The sequence below is a fragment of the Gossypium arboreum genome, chromosome 8 (genome assembly GCF_025698485.1).
Source record: "Gossypium arboreum isolate Shixiya-1 chromosome 8, ASM2569848v2, whole genome shotgun sequence".
Classification (NCBI taxonomy): Eukaryota; Viridiplantae; Streptophyta; class Magnoliopsida; order Malvales; family Malvaceae; genus Gossypium; species Gossypium arboreum.
Window position 1 is genome coordinate 63,024,426 of NC_069077.1, and position 12,457 is coordinate 63,036,882.

At 37.7% G+C, this 12,457-nt stretch overlaps 1 long non-coding RNA gene across 1 annotated transcript; it reads left to right on the forward strand.

Moving 5' to 3' along the window:
• The first annotated feature begins 2,469 nt into the window (after positions 1–2,469).
• LOC128296491 (uncharacterized) lies at positions 2,470–4,134 on the forward strand. The gene is made up of 3 exons (XR_008287097.1): positions 2,470–2,537; positions 2,651–2,694; positions 3,982–4,134. It is a non-coding gene; the product is annotated as an uncharacterized LOC128296491 (long non-coding RNA).
• The last annotated feature ends 8,323 nt before the right edge of the window (positions 4,135–12,457 follow it).

The window sequence follows — 12,457 nt, forward strand, 5'->3', positions numbered from 1 at the left end:
GAATTCTGAGGGTAAGCAAAGTCTACCAACTTCGGGTAGCGGTAACTCGGAGCTTGGTACTGAGGCACTGGCCGAGTTAGTAAGGAAAGTGGTAGAGGAAGTATTGGATACCAAAATTAAGGAAATTAGGGAAACGCTTCAAGCAGGGTGCTTGGAGTGTAAGAAAAGGAAGGATTCTAGTTCTCAGAAAACCAAGCCTCGCTTACGTGAAACGTGTTAAGGCACGACCAAACTATCCAATCTGCAAAGATCGCAAGCGGACGTCATCCGGTGAATGCCATAGGAAGACAGGAGCATGTCTTAGATGTGGGTCCAAGGAGCATCGAGCTCGGGATCGCCAAGTTTATTTTACTTAAATATGTGTTATGAATTGTATGCGTGCTTGATAAATGTTTCTTTACTTTGGTAATTAGATGTTTTGGGTCGTACTAAGAATTATTTTTAATTAGAGTGCGTAGCGGAAGCATAGAGGTTTGACTTGAGTAATACGGTTAGTTGATAGTTGGAAATTTCGAGGACGAAATTACTTTAAGGGGAGTAGAATTGTAACACCCCGAATTTGGGCCTAGAAGTATTGGGCCTTGAGTGTGGGTCCGTAAAGAGGTTTTATATAGGTATTTAATTGTGCAATGAAATGAAACAATTAAATGTTTGCTATTAGTGGTTAATGGCTTTGAGCAGTGTTGGAGAAATCTTGGGTTCAAACTTGGGCTTTAGCAAAAATTTTGGTATTAAGTGAAAAAACCGGATGCTTGGATGAGGGTTTTAAATTATTGTGTTAAATAAATGACACAAGGAAGCTTGTAGTCTAGTGGTTGTGGTGTCATTAAGGTTGTATGGGAGCACAGGGTTCAAGCCTTGGCTCTTGCAATTTATTTTGTTTTTTTAAAGGAACACGGACTTTGGCCTTTAGACCTTATAATTAATTGGGGATAAAATATGACACAAAAAGCCTTGTGGCTTAGTGGCAAGTAGCGTGTGGAGCATTTAAGGGGAGGCATAGGTTGAATCCCATGGCAAGCAAAGAGCATTTATTTTGCTAACAAGGCGGCAAGAGTTGGTGTTGAATTTAAACTCGGAGGATCCCACATCGAAAGCTAATATAAGAATGGTTGTGAAGTCGGCTTTAAATAGAGGAACCATGAAGAGAGTAAATGTACCTTTCTTGGTGATCCCTTTCATTGTATGGCGTGCTCGTTTGGGTTGGGCGTCGGCTAAGAGTGCTCAGGCGTGGATTAACTCCAGTCTCCTATCGGTGTGTATTTATCACTACTCTTGTTGTTGGATGGCTACTTGGTCATGCGATGGTAGAAAAGGGCCATATGGGCCCAATGGGCCTCTGGCCCAATTGGATAAGTTGTTTGATTGTGTAGTAAATATTGGACTAGGCTAGGTGAATCGCATATCTGTGGCTAGGTTTGGGCTAAAAGGGCCACACGAGCGTGGGCCCATTTAATAGAGAATAGGCTTTAGGCCCATTCGTATTGTTATCCATGTTTAGAATACTTTAGTTTACCAATTCTTGAAATACCTCGACTTGTAAAATTACCAAAGTACTCCCGATTTGAAATTACCATTTTACCTCGGTTTATAGAATTCTTGTTTTACCTCGATTTGTAAAATTACCATTTTACCCTCGATTTACGAAATTACCGCTTTTACCCTCGGTTCTGTAATTACTATTTTACCTCGATTTACGAAATTACTGCTTTACCCTCGGTTTACAAAATTACTATTTTACCTCGATTTATAGAATTACCATTTTACCCTTAATTTACATAATTATAATTTTACCCCGATTTACATAATTATCGTTTTACCCTCAATTTACAAAATTACTATTTTACCTCGATTTACGAATTACCATTTTATCCTCGATTTATAGAATTCTTGTTTTACCCTTGATTTACTGAAATTCTTGCTGACCTCGATTTACAAAATTACTAAAATACCCTTGGTTTGTGAAATTACCGCAATACCCTCAATTTGTAAAACTACCAAAATACCCCCGTATGGTAAAATGACGAATATGCCCTTATGTTCCGTATGACCGATGTGCTTAGGATTTACATATATTGATATTGGATTAGTTAAGTTTGAGTGATGGTGGTGGTTATCGTGGCGATTGATTTTGGAAATGTTTCAACTTCAACCCATAACAGTGTGTACTAACCTCTAAATAGCTTAGATTAATATTTTACGAAAAGCCGAAAGCTTCATATTTTAGTGATTCGGGAATTAATATTTAGATCTATTTTCAACGCACGTTTAAGTTGGATTCACAACGGATATGGGGTAGGAAGGTATTTGGAACGTTCTTCAATGAGTAGATCTCTTGGTAAGTATTCGAACCTTCTTTCCATTTGTATCTTGTGGTTTAAGAAAAGCTGAAAACCCCTTTGTCGACTAAGGCTAAAAGGGTTTTTGGTGTTATTTGGTTTGTTGGTGCTAGTGAGGATTAAAGGCTACCGATCGAGGAGTGTGTGAAAAGCTTGGATCATCGGAGTGACTAAATCTAGTCATCAACTTCGGCAAAGGTATGAACCCAAGGGCCATTGTGGATGGTGGCCGAATGTGTAAGTGATGATAATAGGTAGTTTCGATTTGGTTTAATAATAACATGGTCTAATCTATAAGTGGTTGATTATAGGACAAATCGCATAGGAGATCTCGTCAAGGAATATCGCAAATCAGGTGTGTAACGAACCCTTTTTCATAGCTTAAAGCGATAAAATGTCGAAAAGCGAAATGCCAAATTCGGCATTTCGAGGACGATGTGAGCAATGAACGCTCACTAGTTAGTTAGAATCGATGAGATGATGATTGGGAACAATGGAAGCAGTAAGGACGTGATTTTGGCGTTCACGGTAAGTTGGGCCTCGAGGGTCAATTAGGGCCCAATAGGCTTTCGGGCCCATTTGGGTAAATTTGGTAGAAAATGGGAAATCATTAAATTGCATGATAAGACTGTTAAAACCGTTATGGAATATAGGCTAAATGGGCCTAGATGATGAATCGGCTAAGTAGGGCCTATTAGGGTTTTTTGCCCAATAAATCGTTTTCGCTAAAAATGGGCCATAATCACTGTTTGCACCCATGAATTGTTTGTAACCGTTAATAAACATGGAAACCCTAATTTTTGGTAAAATTACAAGATTACCCTTATAATATGAAAATGACCGTTTTGCCCCTAGGTAAAAATAACCATTATACCCCTAGGGTTTATATATGAACTTAATGCATGGGATTTTGATAAACATGATATGTATGATATGCACATGATATGTATGATATGCACATGACATGTATGATATGCACATGATATGTATGATATGCACACGAGATGTTCATAAATGCATTGGGTTGGGTTTTTTATATGAATGGAGGAAGTGAAAAAGGGCTTATGCCCTAGTTATTAAAGGGCTTATGCCCCAGTTATCAAAAGGGCTTATGCCCCAGTTATCAAAAGGGCTTATGCCCCAGTTATCAAAAGGGCTTACGCCCCAATTATTAAAGGGCTTATGCCCCAGTTATAAAAAGGGCTTTTGCCCCAGTTATCAAAAGAGGCTAGGCCTCCAGTTATATGATAAAGTAGCTAAGCTGCCAGTGGAGAGTTATGGCGGGGTGGGTCAAGTTAATCCCCACATGGTGTGTTGGTTGGTACTGGTGGAGAGTAGCGGATGGTGGGTTGAGTAGTCTCCCCAGATGGGTTTGCATTCTTTCATTGACATTATATGTGATATTGAAATGGGCCTCTGGGCCATACCGTTTACCGTAAAGGCTTCGGCCCAGTAATATGAAATTTGAAAGGGCTTCGGCCCAGTGTTATGAAATATGAAATATGAAATATGAAAAGGGCTATGGCCCAGTACATGTTTGAGATTGGATTTGGGCTTAGACCCAACAGTCATTATTGTTTTGGGCTCGAAGGGGCTTGTTGCACATGAGTTTCCAAACTCACCCCTTTCCTTAACCTTGCAGGTGAGCCTTGATGTGGGGACTTGGGCCGAAAGGGATTCAGAGTAGCCACGGTGATCGTCTTTTGGCTTTTAAACAAGCGTTGGTTTTCATTAAATTTCCTTTAATTATTATTTATTTTTGGGTTGTAATAAGGCCATTTTAACTTTTCTTTTATTTCTTCTGGATTATTTTATTTTAATAACTTCAAACTGGTTGATAATTGTTCAAATGGGCTAGACTTAGGACGTGTTTTCAAAATGATACTTGTTTTCAAAATATCTCAACACCACGATTAATCGATTTATCAAAGACGTCCACTTAAACAAATTTAAACTCGATATGACAAAGTGTGGCTATGGTTGTGGGCATGTCTAGGATTGGATCCAATTAAAGAGCTTGGTACTTAGCGACCTTCATGGCTCACCTCCTCTATCTCGGATACCTACGGTGCCCGACTTCCATACACTTTGTTAACTCAACAAACTATATGGTTTTAAAACACTAAAAACGGAACGTGGGTTTTCAACTCCGATGTGGCACGTCAGATTCGGCCATAACGTCTGGGCCGGGTTTGGGGTGTTACAGATAGGTTGAATCCCTCAACAATGATATAGCACATTTCAAGCATTCCTCAGGTGTACAAGACAATTCATCAAATACCCGAATAGAATTCTCAAGCCAAAACTCTGCTTTCTTTGCATCATCATCAACATTTGCCCTGAATTCTTTGGCCCCTTGCTTACGGATTCTGTCAACTGGAGTTCTGTGAAATTTCATCAGATCTACACCTTGAGTCATCGGGGGTACAAGTTTAGGAATCGGGGGAGGTGGGGGAGGTTGTGCATTCAGGTTCGTACAAGCAAACTCAGTATACCAGGCATTCATCATCTGGAGAAACGCTTCCCGAGCCCCTTTTCCTCCTCCTTTACCAACAGTAGGAGGTGGATTTTCAGTCGACACCACCCCTTCAGCCGGAGCTAGTGCATTACTCTCTACATCATTAGCCACAGCTGGATCAGGATCCATTTACTAAAAAAAATTCATTTAAAAGGTCAGAAGTCGTCACACTATCACAATATATATAAATGGCATGTATAGCAAAACCCGTACATACAACACGTTAGTCCGAGAATTGAATAAACCTACTCTGATACGACTAAAAATAATGCCCCCATACCCGAGAACGTCACTAGAGTCGAGTATGAGGTGTTAACGAACTTAATTCATTAATTAAGCAGGTCAAATAATTTATTTTTAAAATTTCCAGACAAGCTGGCCAACTACATCACAGTCGTTTACAAATTCATATCTCGAGTTCTGAAACTCAAAATTAAGATCCGTAAATTTTTCCTGAAACTAGACTCATATATCTATCTACTAATATTTTTCTATAATTTTTAGTCAAGCCAATTAGTACAGTTTATTAGTTAAATTCTCCCCTATTTCAGGGTTCGACTACTTTGACCCCTGTGTATTACGAACCACTATTCTCTTTGTACGGAACTCAAAAGACTATGTTTTTTATTTCTATTAAAACTAGACTCAATAAGGAATCTTTAAATATAAAGCATGATCCCTAATTGATTTTGTACAATGTTTGGTGAATTTCTAAAGTTAGAATAGGGGATTCAGAAATCGCTCTGACCCTGTTTCACAAAAATTTAAATATCTCACAAAATATAACTCATTTACCTGTTTTGTTCCATCCATATGAAAATAGACTCATCAGGCTTCAATTTCATAACTTATTCATCATTTAATTCCCTTTCTTACTATTTTTAGTGATTTTAAAATTCACATCACTGCTGCTGTATGACTCTGTTTTATAGCAAATTTCACCATTTTAGGGTTTTCCATGGATTAGGTAATACATTAAGCATATATAACACTAAATATAAATTTTGATTAGCCATTCCAACAGCTAATCAACAACAAGAATTTCCACATCACTCATTTACCATATCATAAGATCATTTACACAAAGTGAGTATAGTGTTATACATGCCACATTCAAAATATACAAGCCATTTTACCAATTTAGGTCTTTGGATAGTGTGAACGAGACTTCGACCTATCCCAATTCTCAAGCCGGCTTGTCAAAAGTACAATGAAGGAAAATGAGGGAGTAAGCATAAATGCTTAGTAAGTTCACATGCAAATAACAAGTAACATAAACATGCCATTCAACATAAACATTATTTGCGAAAACAACACCAAGACATTCATGCTACATTTGCATTTTGATATCTTACTACAATTTCATCATACTAAGTTCTCAACCCGGGGGTTTAAACACATGCCTGTCAAATTTTCTTATTCATCACACTTACCAACATGTCACCTTTGTATTAGGCATTCTTCTTATTCTATTAGAGATCTCCCGTTGAACACATCGGAATATGATTTCGAATACACGGATAATGTGCACATAAGTGCTATACTCATAGCTAAACAATCTCAATAGCTTTTGAAATCTATGTAGACAAGCTACCATGTAACCCGCCCATAAACGAACTCGAACTCGGACTCAACTCAACGAGCTCGGATGCCTAGTTACATCTCATGAACTCAGACTCAACTCAATGAGTTCGGAACTCAACCATTATAGTGACATGTCATTTGTACCCTAATCTATTCCCAAGGTTCAAACGGGATTCTTTTCAATTACACATTTCGATCACCTTCTTCGGAATATAGAAATCGATACTTGCTAACATCTCATACTTATCAAGTTGTTCACATAATTTGCATATCACCAAATAATAATTTACAAAACATCATATTTCATGATAATAAGTATCATGTCATATAAATAACATTAAATCACTTAAAATAAAAATTATGTTACCTTATTTACACATGAACTTACCTCTATACAAAATATTAGCCATCGAGCCTATTCCTCGTAAACTTTGTTTTTCCCTCGATCGCGACTTGAATCTCGTTTCTCTTGATCTATAATGCAAAATTGATTTATTTAATACATACATTCATCAAAACATCCCCTAATACGAACTTTGGCAAAATTACCATTTTGCCCCTAAACTTTTACATATTTGTACTTTTGCCCCAAGTCTCGTAAATTAAACCTCATCCTATTTTCTTATGTTTTATGACATGCTGATCATTTTTCCCTTCTATGGCAACATCAAATTCACACTCTAACATGTACTTATGACTATTAGGTATTTTTACCGATTAAGCCCTTAATTAAAAACTATGGTGTTTTATCTTCCTTTAGGTATTTTTGTCCAAACTAGTATAATGGTCTAATTACTATCCAAGGACCTCCAATTTAAAAACCCATTACTCACAAGTACTTAATACCTTTGTGAACTAGAACACACATTTTACAACTTTTGTAATTTAGTCCTAAATATCAAATTGGACCATCTATTGGTAAAATTTTTAAACGAATTTTTCACACAATCATACAATCATGCCATAGACCTTAAAATGATAATAAAATAAATTTTTCTACCTCATATTTGTGGTCACGAAACCACTATTTTGATTAGGCCCTAATTTGGGATATTACATTGCATGTCAAGTAGGAATAAGAACACATTTCCTTAAATCCTTAAGTTTGCTTGCAAGAATGATACTTGGATTATCTCCTCGCCACTCACACTATTTATTTTTTTTTTTGTATGCTAGATTATAATATATGCCTCCTAGACATATAATATATTCCTTCTAGACATGTTAATGTTAGAGCTAGTGCTCAAAAGGATGGTACATCCTCTACACCTCTTGTGCCACCGCATAGAGTGAACATACCTGATAAAGTGTAGGCTCTCTAATGGAAGTTATGATTGGAGTGTTTTAGTGGATTGTTGGTGCTAACCCTACTTCTACACTTGTCAATCCTACGCTTATTAACTGAGGGTTGCTGCTTGAACGTCTTCGGGCATTGGGTGGTAAGGAATTTTCTAGGGAAAAAGGTACTGATCCGACCGTAGCAAAGTACTAGCTGGAAGGATTTGAAAGTATCATCAAGTAGATGTCCTGTTCTGATAAGGGTAAGTTGAGTTGTGATGTGTCTTTAGTTAACGGTGAGGTTCATCGTTGGTGGAATATGGTTAAACAAGGTAGTGTTTCTGATAGATTGACTTCAAATTACTTTCTCGAGGTTTTTAAGAGGAAGTTTATGGGTGAGTAGTATATGGAGGCTTGTAAGTGTGAGTTTCTTGATTTGGTTCAAGCTGATTTGTTAATGGCTGACTATGAGCCAAAGTTTGTGCGACTTAGTCAGTATGCTCCTATGATGATACTTTCTGAGATGGATTGATGTAAGAGGTTTCGATTTGGGCTTAATTGTGAGATTTGAGTTTACTTGGTAGCTTAGAACATGGAGATATTTGATGAGTTAGTTTAGAAAGCCAAGGCTATTGAGGAGACTTTGGCTAAGTCACCTCATTCTGTGGTAACTGAATCAGGTAAGAGGACTTTTGATGGTGCATTTGGATTGTAACACCCCGAATTTTGGGCCTAGATGAATTGGGCTTTGGGCTTTGGGTTTCATAAAATTTTTAAGTGAGCAAGAAATGACAAAAGACATGTTGGCTTTAAGGGTTTAAGGAATTTGAAGTGTTTAGGTTTGTTAGAGAAGTTCTGGGTTCGAGTTTTGTGGTGAAGGAATTTTAATTTAATTATTAAAAGAATCAGGGTTGGCAGTAGTTAGGCTTTTAAATAAAGACAGGGGAAAATGGCATCAAAAAGCATTGGGGAGGAGTGGCTAAGTGACGCCACCTAGGGTGTATGGAGGTGGTGTTAGTGGCTAGCAAGGAGATCCGAGGTTCGAATCCTAGCTTAGTATTTTTAGGAGTCTAATTTTGGCCTTCTAGAAGGTTGGAAGTGGCATGAAGATGGACTCTAAGGGGAGTGTTCAGAAGAGAAAATTTAGGAAATAGATTGGGGAGTTATCAGGGGGAAAAACAAGGAGATGAGAAGGGGGAAGTGATGTAGCTGAATTGGGAATTGAGGGTCAGGAAATTTGGCTAGAGGCTATAAATATGTGCTGAGTTTGGAATCCTAGGCTAATGCCAAATTCTTCATTTTTTTTTTAGTGTCGATTGGCTTTTCCATCTTTGCTAGCTGATTCTTTTGCCATTCTTTCTCTCCTCAGATCTCTTTTGATTTACCCTCTGCGTTAGTCGATTCCTTCTTCTACCCTTCTTATTTAATTTGTGCCAAATAAACCTTATTCACCATATTAGTTTGAAAGCTGAAAAGCTGAATCTCCCTTGGGCCGATTACTCCCCTCCCTCACTTTTTTTAATCAAATTTTGTAGGGAATTAGTATCGGATCTCAGATTTTAGCTCTCTGCCGAATTGCTCCTTAGGTGTTTTATGGTTTGGTAAGTATTTCTCTCTTATTGACTAAGGTTGGCCAAATGATCTTAAGTGAGATAAGGGGGTGAATTATGTTGGATGCTAGTCCCCTAGTATTTGGTTTTAATGAGTAAGATTTATGCAGATCTAAGGAGTACGTGATTAAGGAAAAACTATTAGGGATTGGTGTTCAAGGTAAGGTTAAGGTGAGGTTTTGATTTTTTTTGGGTAAAATATGTGTTAAGTATACGATTAATGGAAGGGTGATATCGTTTATAGGTTGGTGACTAAGGGAATCGCAGTACGCTTGCTTACCAGGTGTGTACATACACTGCACACACAAGTAGATCGGCAAAAGCCGAAATGCCGAAAAGCCAGAATGCTGAAATATCGAAAGTTTTGCTATGGTAGTCTTACAAGTGCGCGAACACTCGTGAGGAGAAAACCAATAGATTATCTAAGGCCCATGGTCGACTCTATGGACTTGGGCTGTGAATTGGCCAACCGGGCCAGAATAGGCTTAATGGGCCCGATGGGCTGTTGGGCCCATAATAGGCCAAAAATTGATCATTGATGCTATGTGATAGAAATTCGTATGTGAGCATGAATATAATGTGATTTAGGCCTAAAGGGCCACATAAATGTGATTTGGGCCTAATGGGCCATGTGAAAATAGTTGGGTCTAGTGGGCCATATACAGGTATGTAAATTTGTCTAGTCTTTGTAAGGGGTTTTGGGTCTAGAATATGATGACTACATAAAACTTAATTAATTTAATGCGACGGTAGACAAGTCATAAGGTTAAGGTGTGGCAACAGGTATATGCATGTCTAGGATTGCATCTAGAGAAAGCTTGGTACTTAAGCGGTCTTAATGACTCACCTCCTCTTCTTTGGAATCCTACCTGGTGCATAGTATTCGTTCATCTTAGCTCACGAGATTTATTCACGGGCCAAGGTAAGTGAAAACCGTAATCATGTGAAAATTACCGAAATGCCCCTAAAGGCGAAGATGACAAAAATACCCCTATGTGTTGAATGTAAGTTTTATGGATATGACACGCATATCTGCTGCATACATATGATATTCTACTTAGGTTGCATATGGGTTGGGAAATATGGAACGGAGGAAGTATATGAGGATCGCATAATTGCTTGACAATCGTGAATCCACCGATGGCTTTTAAGCCTAATGTATAAATGAAGGTGGTTTCGCAACCGAGCTACCATAGATGTGTATCGGTTGCGTGGGTCGATATTTATATCCCCACTTGATGTGTATCAGGGGACAGAGTTGGTGTGTAGTGGATGGATTATTGGGATGGGATTGCACTGCATTGCATTGCATGTTTGATGTATGGTGAATATTGAATGCTTGTTACTCGTCGAGTGTTGTAGACAATGAGTTTATGAAAACTCACCCCCCTTTTTTTTTATTTTCAGGTGATGCTCGGTAGGAGGTTTGATGTTTGGAGGGACTCTAGGTAGCCAGCTAGCAAGACAACTTGGACTTGTTTCTCTTTTAAAAGCATATAAGTTCTTTATTTTATTGAGTACTTTTCAGACCGGAATGTAATAAGGCTTCCTATTTGTTATTATTTGGATTATTATTTTTATGCGATATAGTTATGAGAGGTTGAACATGGTTTCTTGAATTATAGCATGTTTACTACGTTTTCACAACAAAATTCTTAAATGATAAGTTTTCTTAAATCAAATGTTTTAAACAAATCTTTCCCAACTGAAAAGAGTGTTTTCATAAGTTAACTAAGGTTTCATATCTTGAGGAAGGGTTTTCAATGAAAACAAGGTTTTCCCTAAAACACTTCAATGTGACGCTCCAGATTCAGCCATAGCGTCCGGGCCGGGTTTGGGGTGTTACATGGATGGCCATCTTAGAGAAGACGTGATATTTAAGGTTCTGATGGGAGTGCACGACACGAGTTACGACCAAGTCAGTCTGGGCAGCAAGATAGTGTTGTAGTTAGTACTGGTGGTTTGTCGAGTGGTTCTAGATGGCCACTTTGTGCACATTGTGAGTGTAGGCATTCGGATGAGTGTCATAAGTTGGCAGGTGGTTGTTTTAAGTGTGGTTCAAGGGAACATTTTTTGAGGGGTTTTCCAAATAGAGTTGGGATTTCACAGGCTCAAAGTTCTGCGCCAGTATCTGCATCTGCTAGAGGCTAAGATCGGTCGGGCAGTGAATTGTTTCTTATATTGTTGCCACATAGGTTGAGTCTGGAGGTCCAGCTCAGGTTTATGTTGTTAGGGAGTCATAGGGTCAAGATTCAATCGATGAGGTTGAGGGTATTTTTGCCTTGTAATCACTTCTTTTATTCTTCTTGGTAGATTTAGGTTCTACGCCTTAGTAAATTATGAGTGATTTAGCTATTAAGTGGAAAATCCTAATAGAGATTATTGAATTGTGTAACACCCCCACACCCGAAACCGTCACCGGAGTCAAGCTTGAGGTGTTACTAAACTTATCTTACCTTTTAAACAACTCTAAACCACTAATTTTAATTTTCGGAATAAAATGTTTTTCTGCATCATGGTTGCTTAAAAATTCATTTCTCGGGTTTCAAAACTCAAAATTAAGATCCGTAAATTTTTCCTGAAACTAGACTCATATATCTATCTATTAATTGTTTTCTAGAATTTCTGACTTAGCCAATTAGTACAGTTTATTAGTTAAAGTTACCCCTGTTTCAGAATTCAACTGCACTAGCCTCTACTTACTACGAACCACTTTTCTCTCTGTACAAAAATCATATGACTATACTGTTTGTTTCTATTCAAACTATATTCAATAAGGATTCTAAACATATAAAGTACACTACCTAATTATTTTTTAAAATTTATGGTGAATTTATAAAGTTGGAACAGGGGATCCAGAAATTGCTCTGGCCCTATTTCACCAAAACTCAGATACCCTATAAAATACAAAACCTTTACCTATTTTGCTTATTCCATATGAAAATAGACACAACGAGATTTAATTTCATATATTATTCACCATAAACCCATGTCTCTACAATTTCTTGTGATTTTCAAAATCCGTTATTTACGATACTTGAATGCTTTTTAAGTTACTTTCACATTTTCTTAGTTTTCATGTGATAGTTACTACTTAATCATACATACTATTAAACATGTATATCATC